Source organism: Stenella coeruleoalba (assembly GCF_951394435.1).
Source record: "Stenella coeruleoalba genome assembly, chromosome: X".
Lineage (NCBI taxonomy): Eukaryota > Metazoa > Chordata > Mammalia > Artiodactyla > Delphinidae > Stenella > Stenella coeruleoalba.
In genome coordinates, this window is record NC_137152.1 from 24,805,378 (window position 1) to 24,820,726 (window position 15,349).

The following is a 15,349-nucleotide window of genomic DNA, read 5'->3' on the forward strand; positions in this document are numbered from 1 at the left end:
TAAGATTGTTAATAATTGATAGCAGGTTGAAAAATATCAAATATTGTTACTACTGAACTATTATAAGCCAAAAGGAAAAGAAACAACTGCTCTTCTTTCTTCCAAACAACTGGATGGAAATTTTGTGATTCTCTCTTTAAAAACACAATCCATAATCGTAAGCTTGGTCTTTTTAGCTCTTCATCTGTAGTAGGGAATAAACCATAGGGATTTTCTAACAGGTACATTTTTGTTCCTATTCTGAGATATTGTAAAGTGAAGCAGAATGGTCACCACTCTGTCATTATGCAAAGACAGTGCTCCTCACAAAACCAGGGTCTGAAAGTCTGGAAAATGAGGCTTTGTAATTATGTTAGGTCGACTTACATGAAACCAACAGATATTCAACCCTTTTTGACCTATGTTAATGACAATTGCATTTGTTTCAACCCATAGGTGAGAGTTTCTTGGGAATTTCTTCTGTGATGTTGTTGATTCCATTTAATACGGGGTAAATGTTTGAATATGTCTTAAACAATTAATATAACTTTATTTTATAAGCATATAATTTTGTTAATGATGCTTATTAACCAAGGGAAAAAAATACTGCATATTGTTACTTCTTTTAACGTGTTAGAAAAATCCATGAATACACTGTTTTCTAAGGAATCCAGTACCTTAAGATTTAATAGTAGCTGAATATTCTGAGAAATTGGAAGTAGTAACGTAAGGTATGTTGAAACTATATTACATTTAAAGTCCAATTCTAACTCATTGCACGTTTCAGCCTATTATCCTTCATAGTAGATATTATGAGCATAATATGTCATAAATCACTCAAGCTTACAATAACAGAAAGCCTGTGTCTGTGGATGCAAAATGAATTGAAAGATTAAGGCAACGATAAAGAAAATTTAAGTAAAATATTTTTGCCTCGATTTAATACATCATTTAAGTCCTCCACTTTGAATTATCTTACTACTCACTATTTTCTCCATTCCAATTTCCCCCATATCTTGACACACCCAGGATTAATTTTTCTTTTACAACTTAGTCAAGGTAAGTTATTAACACTTTATAGTTAAATAGACACAGGATCAAAAATCTCCATAAACAACTCACTTAAAATGCCATTGTGTCCTTGCACATAATAGGCTCTAACAAATATTTGTAAAACGTAATAATGGTTGGTGAAATAAAGTAAGGATAAGTGAACCAGTATGGAATTTTTAAAATAAATTATAGTAAGATACTATAATATATTTTCTTCATAAAACATTTCTTCTTGATTTTATATCTGAAGGATCCAAAATTCATAAGGTGCCTTGCTTGGGGAAAATATTTTTATGTTAACTTTTAATTTTCCATGATAATAGAAGGAATAACAATATGCATGAAGAATAATCCATTTACTATTATAATTATATTTAGCTTTGGATTTTTATTAGACCTGAAAGATGATACAGATGGATAGACAGACAGATGGATAGACAGATAAATCCAAGATGTATCTTTATATTCCACTGATTACTAATACATATTAAAAAACTGATTTCACATGTCCACTGGTTAGAGTCACCTTTCCCAGTTAATCTAAGTGAGGATATTTGAGATAGCCACAAGCAAACGGCTTAACTAAAAGTTATGTTTGGGGTAATCCTACAATGGCTCTGATGTAGCACAGGTAGTCATAGCTTCACAATTCCTTTCCTTCTCTTCCATTGCCCTTCTCTATTTCTTTCATCTTTCTTCTTCTCAAATGTCCCTTTTTCTTCTCTCTGTATATAAACTCTAGACTTTCTTTGGACTCAGGGATTTTTCAGTTGATCTTTCATATCTTAGCAGTAGTAATTCAAGATGGTAGAAAGTACTATGAAGTGCTTAACATTTGAGAACTGAGTTTAAAATGAGAACTCAATTGTCTTTACTTTAGAGATAAAGACTCAGAAATGGACTAAGCAGTGTAAAATTAGTGTACTTCAGGGACTATGTCCAGGTCAGAGTTATATATGGCAATAGTAAAGCTCAGAAGAGCCATAGAACTTTGTCTCAGGGAGCCATGAAGCAGCCCCAGGCCAGGTAGGAGTGCAGACCAAACCAGAGAAGAGAATATCTGCAAATCATTGTCCTCAGGACAATCCTGGAGACCAGAAAGAAGGGAAAACAGACTGGGCGAAAGCAGGTAAGATTTTCTCCAGGTATTGAGCATGTTGAAGCCCCCCACCCTAGTTAGGAATACAAGACATTTCTAATGTAGTTCCTTTTGGCTTAGAGACCTGGCTGTTCAGTGAAGACCAAACAACGACTGTAAACTGAACATAAGGAATGTTTTCTGTAGGATGTTTTACAACAGCAGTGTGGTCTAGTAAAATAGACGACTCCCTGGGATGAACAGCCCTGATTGTGAATCCCATTGATTCCATCTGCTGGTTGTGTGATCACCAGTCTCTCCCAACCTGGTTTCCTCCATCTCTACCATGGGGATGAGGATGTTTGTGTTAATGAAATATGTGTAAAATACCCGCTACATTATAGAGGTTAAGTGAATCAATTGTTTTCTTCCTCTTCCTATATATAAGTTAACATTGGAAAGGAGACACATTATTTTAAAAATTTATAATATCTTTGTAGGTCATTAAGAGAATTAGACTCAGTGGGTACCACAGATTTAAAATGTTATTGGGGCTTCCCTGGTGGCGCAGTGGTTGAGAATCCACCTGCCAATGCAGGGGACACAGGTTAGAGCCCTGGTCCAGGAGGATCCCACATGCCGCGGAGCAACTAAGCCCGTGCGCCACAACTACTGAGCCTGCGCTCTAGAGTCCGTGAGCCACAACTGCTGAAGCCCATGCGCCTGGAGCCCGTGCTCCGCAACAGGAGAAGCCACAGCAATAAGCCCCGTGCACCGTAATGAAGAGTAGCCCCTGCTCACCGCAACTAGAGAAAGCCCCCTCGCAGCAACGAAGACCCAACGCACCCAAAAATAAATTAATTAATTAAATAAATTTATAAAAAAATAAAATGTTATTAACAACAGATAGATCTATTTTGTTCAATGTAAATTGCAAATTAGGCTCCGTAATCTTTGGCCAGGTAGTTTTGCTTAGAGTCACAAAATATTTGCAGGAAATTTCATACAAAGCTGGTGATTCTACCAATGAAGGCATAATTCTCCATAAACTTGACAATAGAGCATTATCTAAATTATTTTCTATAGCAAGGTAAAGAAAAAGAGGAAAAAACATAAAGGCTTTGAAAATTTCTTAATAGAAAACTATGCATAATTTTATTAAGCTTAATGTTAGCATTAGACAGTTAACCTCAGAAATCCCAAGAAAATACAACCACAAAATTGCACAGTGAGGATATATAACAATCTGGAGCTTATGTGAAACTCCTGAGCAAAATAAGCTCACAGACTAAAATTACAATGGGTATAAAAAGATTCCTTTTGTGAGTGATGTTAACACACCAAAAAATAAAAGGAGTATGCACACCTGAGGAAATTAGAGATAAGAAGATAGTCAGTAAAGGACATGAAATTGTGTTTTTTAATGTTCAAAAAGATTTAGAAAATAAGGATGGAATGGAATTCTTACAATAGGAACAGGCCATTTTGAAGAGTGAATAGGAAACTTTGATAAAATAGAGTCTAGAAATTAACATAATTATTGAAATAATAAATCAAACAACTTTTTAATGGTGGATTCATTATAGAATAAAAAAGAATATATTACTTGAAAGATGAGGAAAATTTTGCTTTGCTGAAAATACTGAAAGATGGAGAGGATAGAATAAAAAGCTCAGACATATGCCTAAAAAGAGTGGAGAGCCTGAGGAAGAGACATTATTTTATATAAATGACTGACATTTAACAAAATCGAATAAATCTCAATTTACATGAGTCCTCAAATTTAATAAAGCTCAATTTACATGAGTCCTCAAACTGAATAAGGCTCAACCAGTGTGTAATAAATAAAAACAAGTTCACACCTAGCAAGGTCTGCATGAAACCCAGAACATCAACGATCAGGAAGATCATCATAAAAGCTACCAAGGACTAAAGGCAGAAACTGCTGCAGGCTGGCTGACTTTTCCTCAACAATAGATGTTAGAAGAAAATGAAATAATATCTTCCATAATATCTAATGTGCAAGGCGAATGTTCAAAAGAATTCTGTCAACTGTGATTCAAGAATGAAGACAAGATATTTTCAGATATACAAATATTTTCAGATAAAGGAACACTAAGAATACATTATCTAAGATTCTTTCAGAAAGAAGTACTAAACGATGTGCTAGTGTAAGAAGGAAAATGGAGCTGGAGAGAAGGAGCAAGCTACATAAACGTATATAAAATGATTTTCTATATATAAAAAAAGGGAAAAATTATCTTGTAATTAGTTACTAAAATTGTGGCAATTTCTGCAAAGGAAAACATTGAGTGCTATGAGAATATAAAAGTGATTTGATCTTACAGCAAGAATACAATAAATAAAAGGCTTGTTCTAGAAGGTAGCAGCAAATATAAGGCTTGTGCCTAATGTGTTCAGTGTGAATTATTGCCAACTATCATGTTTCTAAGAGGCAAAAAAAAATGTAGTAAACCTTTGGAATAGGCATACATGCATGACCTGTCCCAGGAAGGGAAGCAAAAAAAAAAAAAAATATATATATATATATATATATATATATATATACAAAATACAAAAATACATCTTAGTGGAAGAAGGAAAAGCAATGTCCCTTTTCTAAATACGACAACTGCATTTACCCTGGATATCCCATGGCTTCAAATACCAAGTAAATAATACTGATATTCAACATTTTACATTCAACAACTTCTTATTCAACTTCTTATTTTAGATGCCTAACAGGTATCTCACACATAAGGTAGCCAAGTCGAGAATAATTAATTTTCTCTCCTACATAAATTGGCTGCTACCAAGCTCTCCAGGTGTTAGTAAATTGCCCTTTCACCTAGGTCCAAAGCCTAGGCATCATCCATGATTCCTCTTTGCTCTTACATCATGCATGGAATTCACTTCAAATTCTGTTGGCTGTACCTGCAAAATACATCTTTAATTGGACCACTGCTCAGTACCCTTATTGGAGAAACCTTAGCGTATTATCTTTCATCTTGATTACTTCAGCAGCATCTAATCCTTGCTTCCCATATTTTCCCACCTACACTATAGTCTCCTTAGTGAAGCCAGAGAATTCCTAAAGCTTATGTGAGATTCTCTCAAGCCCCTGCTGCTCACTACCCTTTTAATGAAATTTTACGAGCTTCTACGTAGTCCTGCCTCTCATTCCTATATTACTCCAACTTTATCTCCCTTTTTGCCATTTTCCTGTCATAGAAGCATACAAGTTTCTCCTCTATACTTAAACACACAGCATCATTTCCACCTCAGGACCTTTGTACATATTGTTTCTTCATGGAATATTTTCCACGTAGACTTTTACATGGGTACTATAACTTAGCCGTCTTTTCATTTAGAAACAATGAACGTTTAGTGGAACTTTGATGTAGAATCTAGACAGGTAATACTTAATAGGTATTTTTTCTATTTTAAAAATATTTTATACTCCTTATAATTATACATGCCAACTGGGAGTTTAAGACACCTCTTCAGAACGGCAGATTTTAGTACAGTTACTTCTGGAAGTGTGTATACTGAGAAAAGACAAAGTTCTTGAAACTTAACACTGAGGTAGTAAAGAGGGAATATGAGGATGATTATAACAACGTATTGCAAAGGATAGCTTTTACTACATCAGAGTAAATTGTAGTAAGGTATTTTAACATTAAAAGTACACATTGCCAAAATATAGAACTTCTTGAAAAGTTAATAGAAAATTGTTAGATTTATTTAAATGCCACAAGAAATGCATTATACAAGTTAGTCCTTAAGTGAATAATTTGTAAAATGAAAACACTTATAGTGTACACATTCCTCTACTAACTTTTAAAAATTGTTTGAATTTGAATAGAACTTTACATTTACAAAATGTTTTCATATGTATCTAGTTTGTTCCCACCAGTAACCCTCTCAAGTAAGTATTATTTTCATTGTCATTTTCCAGAAAGGAAAATTAATCTAAATAAAGTTAAGGAGATTGTCCAAGGGTACATGTAAGAAATGGAAGACACCTAACTTGAACTTAGTGCTTCCCAAGATACAGTGAGAGCTATTCAAAAGAAAGAAAAGATATCTAGCATCCAAGTAAGTTTGAGAAACACTGGATTAAGCAAAGTTTCCTTAGTCTAGAATTTTACAGGGCTTTTGATATGCAAATGTGATTATGAATTTCTATGAGGGGAATAGATTCTGCAGACTTTCACATCTGGATAGTCGCAGTACAAAGGAAGAAATTTCATTTCAGTTTTATGATAGTATTCCTGTTTGAGTGATTGTGAAGAACTAATGTTCTTCAGAAAAAAAAAATTGGGAAAAACATCACTTTATCATTATGCTTTTGTTATTTTGGATTTTCTTAAAATGAAGCAGAGATGTAAAAAAAGTAATCACAAAGCTGCTTGCCATCACCTTATGTAAAATAATGTCTGAACCTAGATTTGATTCTGCACTACTCATTTTTTGTACATTTGCTTCTATCACATAATGATAACCATTTAATGTTGAGACCAAAATAAAGGGGAAACTTACTTTTTGAATAATTGCTACATGGAATTTTTCTTTGCCTTGAAGTAACAACAAAGACCATCAGAGCTGCCAATGCAAGATCCTTAGAGAATATGGTAACATAAATAAATTTCTTATTTAGAGACAGAGTGCTCTTTAGTAAACAGAGTTGTGAATATAAAAGACTAATGATGGTTGCTAGGGAAATGGACCAGGAGGTAGCTGCTTATAAAATTTTCCTCCTCTGAGCTTCAATTTTGTAATTAACATATCACAAGAGTTAAGAAAAAATAGATAAATCAAGACTCTATGTTTCTCTAGACTGTTGTGACCATAATAGTTACTGCCATTTCTCTAGTAATTTTTTTTTTCTGGTTTCTAGTTTATGTAAGAGAATCAGTTTAATGGTTGTTTAGTAAATAGAGTATGTTAAGCTAGAATCAACTTCCAGGAAGATAACCATCTGATTGATTTCCTCACCTCTCATTTCAAATGTATGGAAATTCTGGATAAAATATAATTTTAAAACAGTTTAGTTGAGCTCAAAATATGTGATGGAGCCTCCCTTCTTCCTAGTTGCCATAAATGAGCACATCATCTCATGTGATACTAAGCCTGGATTGAGGGCCTCATGGTTAGGAGAAAGGTTTAAAGGCTTTTAGTAGAAAATATGTAGCGTTATACAACATCTGCTAGAGATGTAAATGGAAACCCTGTCTAAATGTTGAATTTTCAAGGGCTTCCCTTGACAGGTAGAGGGGGAATAGATAAATCCAGCTCCCAAGGCCAATTCATCTGGCAAGGATTCTGACTGGAGAAACAAATTTGTGAAAGTTATTTCTGAGTTGTGGGGGATCTGAATTTTGACACCAACCACAAGCCTCTAGACTCCTGAACTGAGAAATTAATATAAAATTGTTCCCAGGTTGGTGAAATCCTTAGAGTTTTCTCACAGAATCATATAATAAATCACTCTTTTAGGAGTGTCCCACAGACACACGAACACTGAAGATTGGTTCACAATGAACTATTAGAACTCACATGAAGAAATAATATATTTTGACTTAGAGTTATCTAACGTAACAATCAAGAGAATTAGTGCTTCATGAACTTAATAGAAAACTACTTCACGCTCTAAAGTAAATATGTCGAAAATAAAATAGAGATCAAGGCATAAAATAAACATTAATTTATAAAAATACTGACACAGTTATTTATGATGATAACACATTGAATAACACTTCTGGAAACCAAAAGCTAGTCATAGAAATAAAAAAAACCTAAGAGTGTGTGTTAAACACCTAACTAAACAAACATGAGAAAATTAGAAAGTCATTATGATAAAATTATCAGAATACACCACATAAAGATAAAAAATATGAAAATATGAAATATTGAGAGAACAGAATAATAAGTTTTATGTCTAATATAATTGCAAAAGAAAATGACAGATTATGTGGGACACAATATTTGAGGAAAAATGACTAAAAATTTCCCAGATCATAAGAAAGGCATGAACCCACAAATAGAATAAACACATTGGTGTCCCAACCAAGATTAATTAAAGTAAATCTATGAAAACATAAAGAATATATAAATACCTTATAAAAGACACAGGACACGTACATATGTGAGCAGGAGAGGCTCATTTAACTGAAGGTTCTGATAATCAGTAAAAAATCTCCAAATTTCTATTGTATTGCTATTGCAAAATCAAGACTAGGCCACTGTTCATAAAGTGGATTCCACTCATGTTAGAAAAACTGATATTTTGTAATACCTCTTATGCTTGGAATAAGAAAACCTAGGATTATATCCTGCATCTCTCATTACCTGTGCAAATTGAACTAAATATTTGAGCCTCCGGATAAAGTTAATAACTCCTTTCTTATAGAATTAAGAGAGATAATCAACCACCAAAAAATGTTGAAGTTCTAAAATATTTTTTATTAAGGCCACTGGTTTGAAGGACAACATGCAGAAGTTTCGGTGTCCAGAGTTCACACTGCTAAGTGTCCTGAGAAACTGAAAGCCAGAAACTTAAGGTATTCTGAGTTGGTAGTGTCCCATGTACCTAACAGAAGCAGATACAAATACATTCTAGTTTGACACTGCTTAAATCCAGACTTTAAATAATTCCCACAGATAAAGTTCTAAGAACATGCTTGTAGAATTAAAATGGCAGTTCCAATGAGGAAAAAAGCAGTAGAATCCAACTCCTAAAGACAGAAGATAATGAATTAATCAGGTACAAAATGTAAAGTAAACATGTTTAACTTTTTTAGAGTAGTAAAAGTTTGCATCAAAAGTATGAGTTAAGGACCAGAGATAAGATAATGACCAGGGAATTTTGAAAAGAATCAAATAGAACTTCAAGAAATAGAAAAATATAATAATTGAAATTAATAATTCATTGGACAAGTTAAGCATCAAATTAGATATAACAGAAATGAGAATTAGAAAATTGGAAGATAGATAAAATAAATTACCTAACACGCATAGAGACCAAAATATTAAAAAAAAAATAAAAATTCGAAAGAAAGGATAAGAAAGGTAGAGAGTGAGAATGTCAAATATAGAAGGAAAGCATGGAGTAAAAGTATAAGAGGCACTATTTGAAGTGATAATTGCTTAGGATTTTCTAAAATTAGTGAAAGTTCCAATAGTCAGGCTGAAAATAAGTAAATATCAAGCTGTTTTCCTTTTTCATAAAGAGAGAAATACACCCATATACCATCATAATGAAACTGATAAATTCCAAAGCCAAAGAGAGACACCTTACCTAGAAAGTAATGACATGTATAATGACAGCTGATTTTAGAGCAGTGATAAAAGCCAGAAAGTCATAGAATAATGTCTTCAAAAATGATGAAAGAAAAACCAGCTATGATTCTAGAATTTTATACTCATAGGAACTCTCGTTCTTTCAAGAGTAACATTCGGGCTTCCCTGGTGGCACAGTGGTTGAGAGTCCACCTGCCGATGCAGGGGACACAGGTTCGTGCCCTGGTCCGGGAAGATCCCACATGCCGCGGAGCAGCTGGGCCTGTGAGCCATGGCCGCTGAGCCTGCGCGTCCGGAGCCTGTGCTCCGCAACGGGAGAGGCCACTGCTGTGAGAGGCCCACTAACATTGAAATAAAGATCTTTTCGGGCAAACAAAAACTGAGAGAGATAACCAGTGAGAAAGTCTCACTGAAGGATCCTCAGGTTTTTTTTAGTTGGTTGGTTGGTTGGTTGGTTGGTTGGGTTTGTTTTTTGTTTTGGGGGTTTTTGTTTTGTTTTGTTTTTGGAATTAGCCACTGTTAATGTATATTCAGTTATCAGTCTATACATCTTCATGTTGTGTTAAGATAATTTTATATCCTGGACTTTCACTAAATATTATATCATATGTCTTTTTCTATGTTAGTAAAATGAAGTTTTGGAAACATTTTTAGAGCCTACATAATATTCCACGGCATGTATGCACCACAGGGTTGGTTTGTAAACAGAAGGAGAATAACCCTAGATAGATGATTTAAGATGCAAGGGAGAATGATGAGCAAAGAAAATGCTAAACCACGACAAAAGCCTGAAGAAATATTTGCTATATATAAATTTGTGTAAATTATGTACTAAAGTACAAAATAGGACTAAAATACTGGACGTCAGTGACATATAGTATAGAAGGAAGTTGGTTGGTCTTCCTCACCTCATTACCTCCTTTCTGGATGTTCCTTCTCAGACTCCATTGGTGGTGCCTCCTTCTCTCCTGTAACGTGGACATGCCTCAGCACTCAGTCCTTGGACATTTTCCACTTTTATCTATATTCCCTGCCTTGCTTTTTTCATCCAGTCTCGTGACTTTAATACCAGGTTATAAGTTCATGACCACAACATTTTTATAAACAGACCACTCTTCTCCCCTGAACAATAGTGTCAACACTGCCCTTTCAAAATTTGGGGTACCCTTGCTTTCCTTTACCTATTCTCAACACAATAAACAGAGACATCATTTGAAAATATAAATCAGGTGTGCTTTATGTGATGAAAATGCTCTGATGGATTCCAATCTATTTTAGAGTACAATCCAAAATCCTTGCATGAGTTTTAAAGGATATATGACTTTGGCCCCTATTAGCTCTCTGGAGTTATCTCTTAGTACTCTACCTCTTATCCCCTCTGCTCTACCTACATTGACCTCTTCACTCTTCCTTGAACATATCGGGCAGATCCCCTTTGCACTGTATGTCCTAAGCCTAAAACTCTGTACCCCCAGATGTCTATATGACCCTTTCACTCTGCCTTCAAGTCTTTATTCGAAAGTGTTCTTCTTGGTGACACACTTCATCGACCCCTTCCCCATTTATTATTCTCCATAAAATGCATTACCAGGAATGTTATAAATATTTTCACTCTTTATCTTATTATCTATCTCCCTCCCTATGATGAAAGCTCCAAAAATGCAGGGATTTTCATCTTTTTTTCTTTTCTTTTCTTTTCTTTCTTTTTTTTTTTTTTTTGCTGCTGTGTCCTCAGAACCAAAAGAAGTGACTAGCAAGTAGTAGGTACATAGTATATATTTGTTGAATGAATGAATCAATCAATCAATCAATGATGAATAAAATCATTGTAAGATCCTCTTAATGCTCAGGAGACCACGCAAAATTCATTGTGCATGCTGATAATTTTAGAGTAACTATTAACCTGATAAAGAGTATAAAATTTTTGAAGTAGAGAGAGAGAAAAGTAAACATATAAACTATCAAAATAAAATAATCCAAACAGGAAACTGAGGCTTAAGAACACTAGTTGAATTGGCCAAGGAGAGTAATCCACTACATTAACACAGGACTTTGATTTTTCTGCATCTCTCCAGACCAAAGCCATTACTGTGTATGAAATAAGATGTCAATTGCAAGTTAATATTCTTGTAAGTTTAAACAAATTCACCATTTTATAAATAAGAGTTATACAATGTAGTACCTCAGAAATATTACCTCAAGTGATAGACTCTAAATAGCACAGTAAATTAAAAATATTAATATAAGTGTGTTAAACTAGACTCATGGCTTATATTAACATGCACAGTTATTGTATAGTTAGGTTATGTCTATGTTAGGTACATAAATTTTATATGTTATTTATCTTCTGAATTAAAGTTACAGTAAAGAACTATAGTCACAATTCAATTTGATGTCCAATATATAAACTTTAAAATAACATTACCTTTCTTATAGTAATATACTGTATCAAATTTTTCTATTGGAAATTTAGCACAATCTTCTAGAGATATTATTGATGGTAAATATATTAATAATGATAGATTTTCCATAAATGTTAGATACAAACACAAAATTGAGTCTGATGCATTATTGGAAGGTGCAGTTTTATTATGTAATTTTATTAGTAAAATTAGAATAAATATCCCTCATTTTTGGTGTCAGACAAAGTAACTTATTTCACTAAAATTAATATTCTCTTTCTTGGAATGATACTATTTGAAACATGATTTTATTTGATAGAACTATTTTGGAACAGTCTGTTACAATTGTGAATAAAAGCATTAAGCAAAGCTTATCTTTTCTTAGTCTAATGGAAATTATTATGAATATCAGTTATTTTGTTGTGGGATAACAGATTTTCTGAGGCTAGTTGAGGCATACAAGTCTAGATTTTTACAACAAAGTATCTCTAATCCTTATAACAACCAAACAGACTAAAATTTGTCAAGCAACTTCCCTGAGTTCCCATAAAATTAAGAACAAGGATTCCAGCATCAAGGTATAGTTATAATTATTAAATTAACAAAGAGATCTGTTGATGTTGTCTTTTTTAGGCGAGGTATTGTTTTATTATATTGGTTTCTTTTTATAATTTGTTTTTAATGAGAACCCTCTAATAATGACAAGGGTTCAGGAAAATTAGAATTCCATACACTTAATGGGAGTCAATAAAGAAACAAGTTTTATTTTGGATACATTGAATTGGTATTTCTTTCATTCAATAAACATTTATCTAGTGCCTCTCATGTGCCAGACAACACAAAACGTGAAAGAACATTGGTGAATCCATAGCAATCATACAAAAGACGTGATATTTGATAAATATAACTCATACAATGAAAAGAAAAAAAAGTACAAGAATTTTTACACAGCAATTTGACCTCCGTTTGTAACATAACAATAAAAAGTGTAATTTTCTCCAATCTAAATTTGCTTTCAAAATATGGAACACCAGCTGGAAGGGAGCTCAGATGGCTTCTGCAGTGGAGTTGGTAATATCCTTCTGAGCATGCCCACAACAACTGGTTGAAATAATTGAATCACTTGCACCATCTGTGAATCATTCTGATTCTTCAGTGATTACTTAAGAGTCTCATTGTATGGAACATATTCTTAGAACACATGAATAAAATTAATTCAAGTGTATAGCTTTCCTAACTTTGATTTTCATGAAATTAAAAAAAGGGTTACAATGTTCTCAAGTTTGCTGAGTTCTCAGATATTTCTTCTGCCCTTTTTTATGAGCCAATGGCTTTTGAAACCTTAAAGTGTGTTTGAAATTTAGTTTTATTCTTACTGATACAAATGCATTTATTCACAGGGACTTCATTTACAACATAATTTTGCTTAAAAATTCTGTAATTTCTACCCTTTTATTTCTTTAATCTCTGAGTGTAATACTCAATAAGTAATAGCTATCTACTAGAGAACTAAATGAAAGTCCAAGCTGATTGCATTCTCAAATTTAACACCATATGCTATAATCATGAGCAATTTTTTTAACATTTTATTTTATATTGGAGTATAGTTGATTAACAATGTTGTGTTAATTTCAGGTGTACAGCAAAGTGATTCAGTTATGCATATACATGTATCTATTCTTTTTCAAATTATTTTCCCACTTAGGTTGTTACATAATATTGAGCAGAGTTCCCTGTGCTATACAGTAGGTCCTTGTTGGTTATCCATTTAAAATATAGCATTTTAAATATAGCAGTACATGTCATGGTGACTAATCCATGGATAAAAGGTTCATGGCTAAAATGAAAAGCAAGAGTCCATATCTGTGCAAATTTAAGATGTTTAGATTAATTCATAACTTAGAGGCATTATTAGCTGGATAGCTGGATAGCGATACATGGGCACTTTTTCCAAGACAAATCAACTGAGAAGTTTTCCAGAAGATCCATGCAAATAGTTTTCCATAATAGTTACTACATTTTTATCTAATAGAATGTCTGGGTGGCAAAATATAAATAAATGAATTATTTAAGAAATACAGTAATCTGTAATGTTTACAACTCCCTTTATGATCTATACAAAATTCAATTTCTGCACTGCGATTAGTATCTACACTATCACAAATATACATGAAACATATGAATACGATTCACACTGTATTTTAGTTGCTAGCCACATATATAGATACACTTCACTGTTTTCTGTGGGGAAAATTATTTTGAGAGATCTCTCCCCTTTCATATATTGGCTTCCCTAGTGGACAACAGCCTAGTTAATGCACTGCCACAAAGACCTCCTCTTCTTCAAACTTGTTAAAATGCTTTCCACTTCAGGGTCTTTGCAATCGTACTTCCCTTTTCTTGTGACTTTCTTTTTTTTAATTTTTGAATTTTATTTTATTTATTTTTTATACAGCAGGTTCTTATTAGTCATCAATTTTATACACATCAGTGTATACATGTCAATCCCAATCGCCCAATTCATCCCAGCACCCCCACCACCACCCTCACCTCTTTCCCCCCTTGGTGTCCATATGTTTGTTCTCTACATCTGTGTCTCAATTTCTGCCCAGCAACCTGGTTCATCTGTACCATTTCTCTAGGTTCCACATATATGCGTTAATATAGGATATTTGTTTTTCTCTTTCTGACTTACTTCACTCTGTATGACAGTCTCTAGATCCGTCCACGTCTCAACAAATGACCAAATTTCGTTCTTTTTTATGGCTGAGTAATATTCCATTGCATATATGTACCACATCTTCGTTATCCAGTCATCTGTCGATGGGCATTTAGGTTGCTTCCATGACCTGGCTATTGTAAATAGTGCTGAAGTGAACATTGGGGTGCATGTGTCTTTTTGAATTATGGTTTTCTCTGGGTATATGCCCAGTGGTGGGATTGCTGGATCATATGGTAATTCTGTTTTTAGTTTTATAAGGAACCTCTATACTGTTGTCCATAGTGGCTGTATCAATTTACATTCCCACCAACAGGGCAAGAGGGTTCCCTTTTATCCACACCCTCTCCAGCATTTGTTGTTTGTAGATTTTCCGATGAGGCCCATTCTAACTGGTGTGAGGTGATACCTCATTGTAGTTTTGATTTGCATTTCTCTAATAGTTAGTGATGATGAGCAGCTTTTCATGTGCTTGTTGGCCATCTGTATGTCTTCTTTGGAGAAATGTCTATTTAGGTCTTCTGCCCATTTTTGGATTGGGTTGTTTGTTTTTTTAATACTAACCTACATGAGCTGTTTATATATTTTGGAGATTAATCCTTTGTATGTTGATTCATTTGCAAATATTTTCTCTCATTCTGAGGGTTGTCTTCTGCTCTTGTTTATGGTTTCCTTTGCCGTGCAAAAGCTTTTAAGTTTCATTAGGTCCCATTTGTTTATTTTTGTTTTTATTTCCATTACTCTAGGAGGTGGATCAAAAAAGATGTTGCTGTGATTTATGTCAAAGAGTTTTCTTCCTATGTTTTCCTCTAAGAG

At 33.7% G+C, this 15,349-nt stretch overlaps 1 protein-coding gene across 16 annotated transcripts in view; it reads left to right on the plus strand.

The window, feature by feature from the left end:
- The window catches only part of DMD (dystrophin), a 2,843,071-nt gene that overhangs the window by 1,581,040 nt on the left and 1,246,682 nt on the right, over positions 1–15,349 (plus strand). The window lies entirely within an intron of this gene.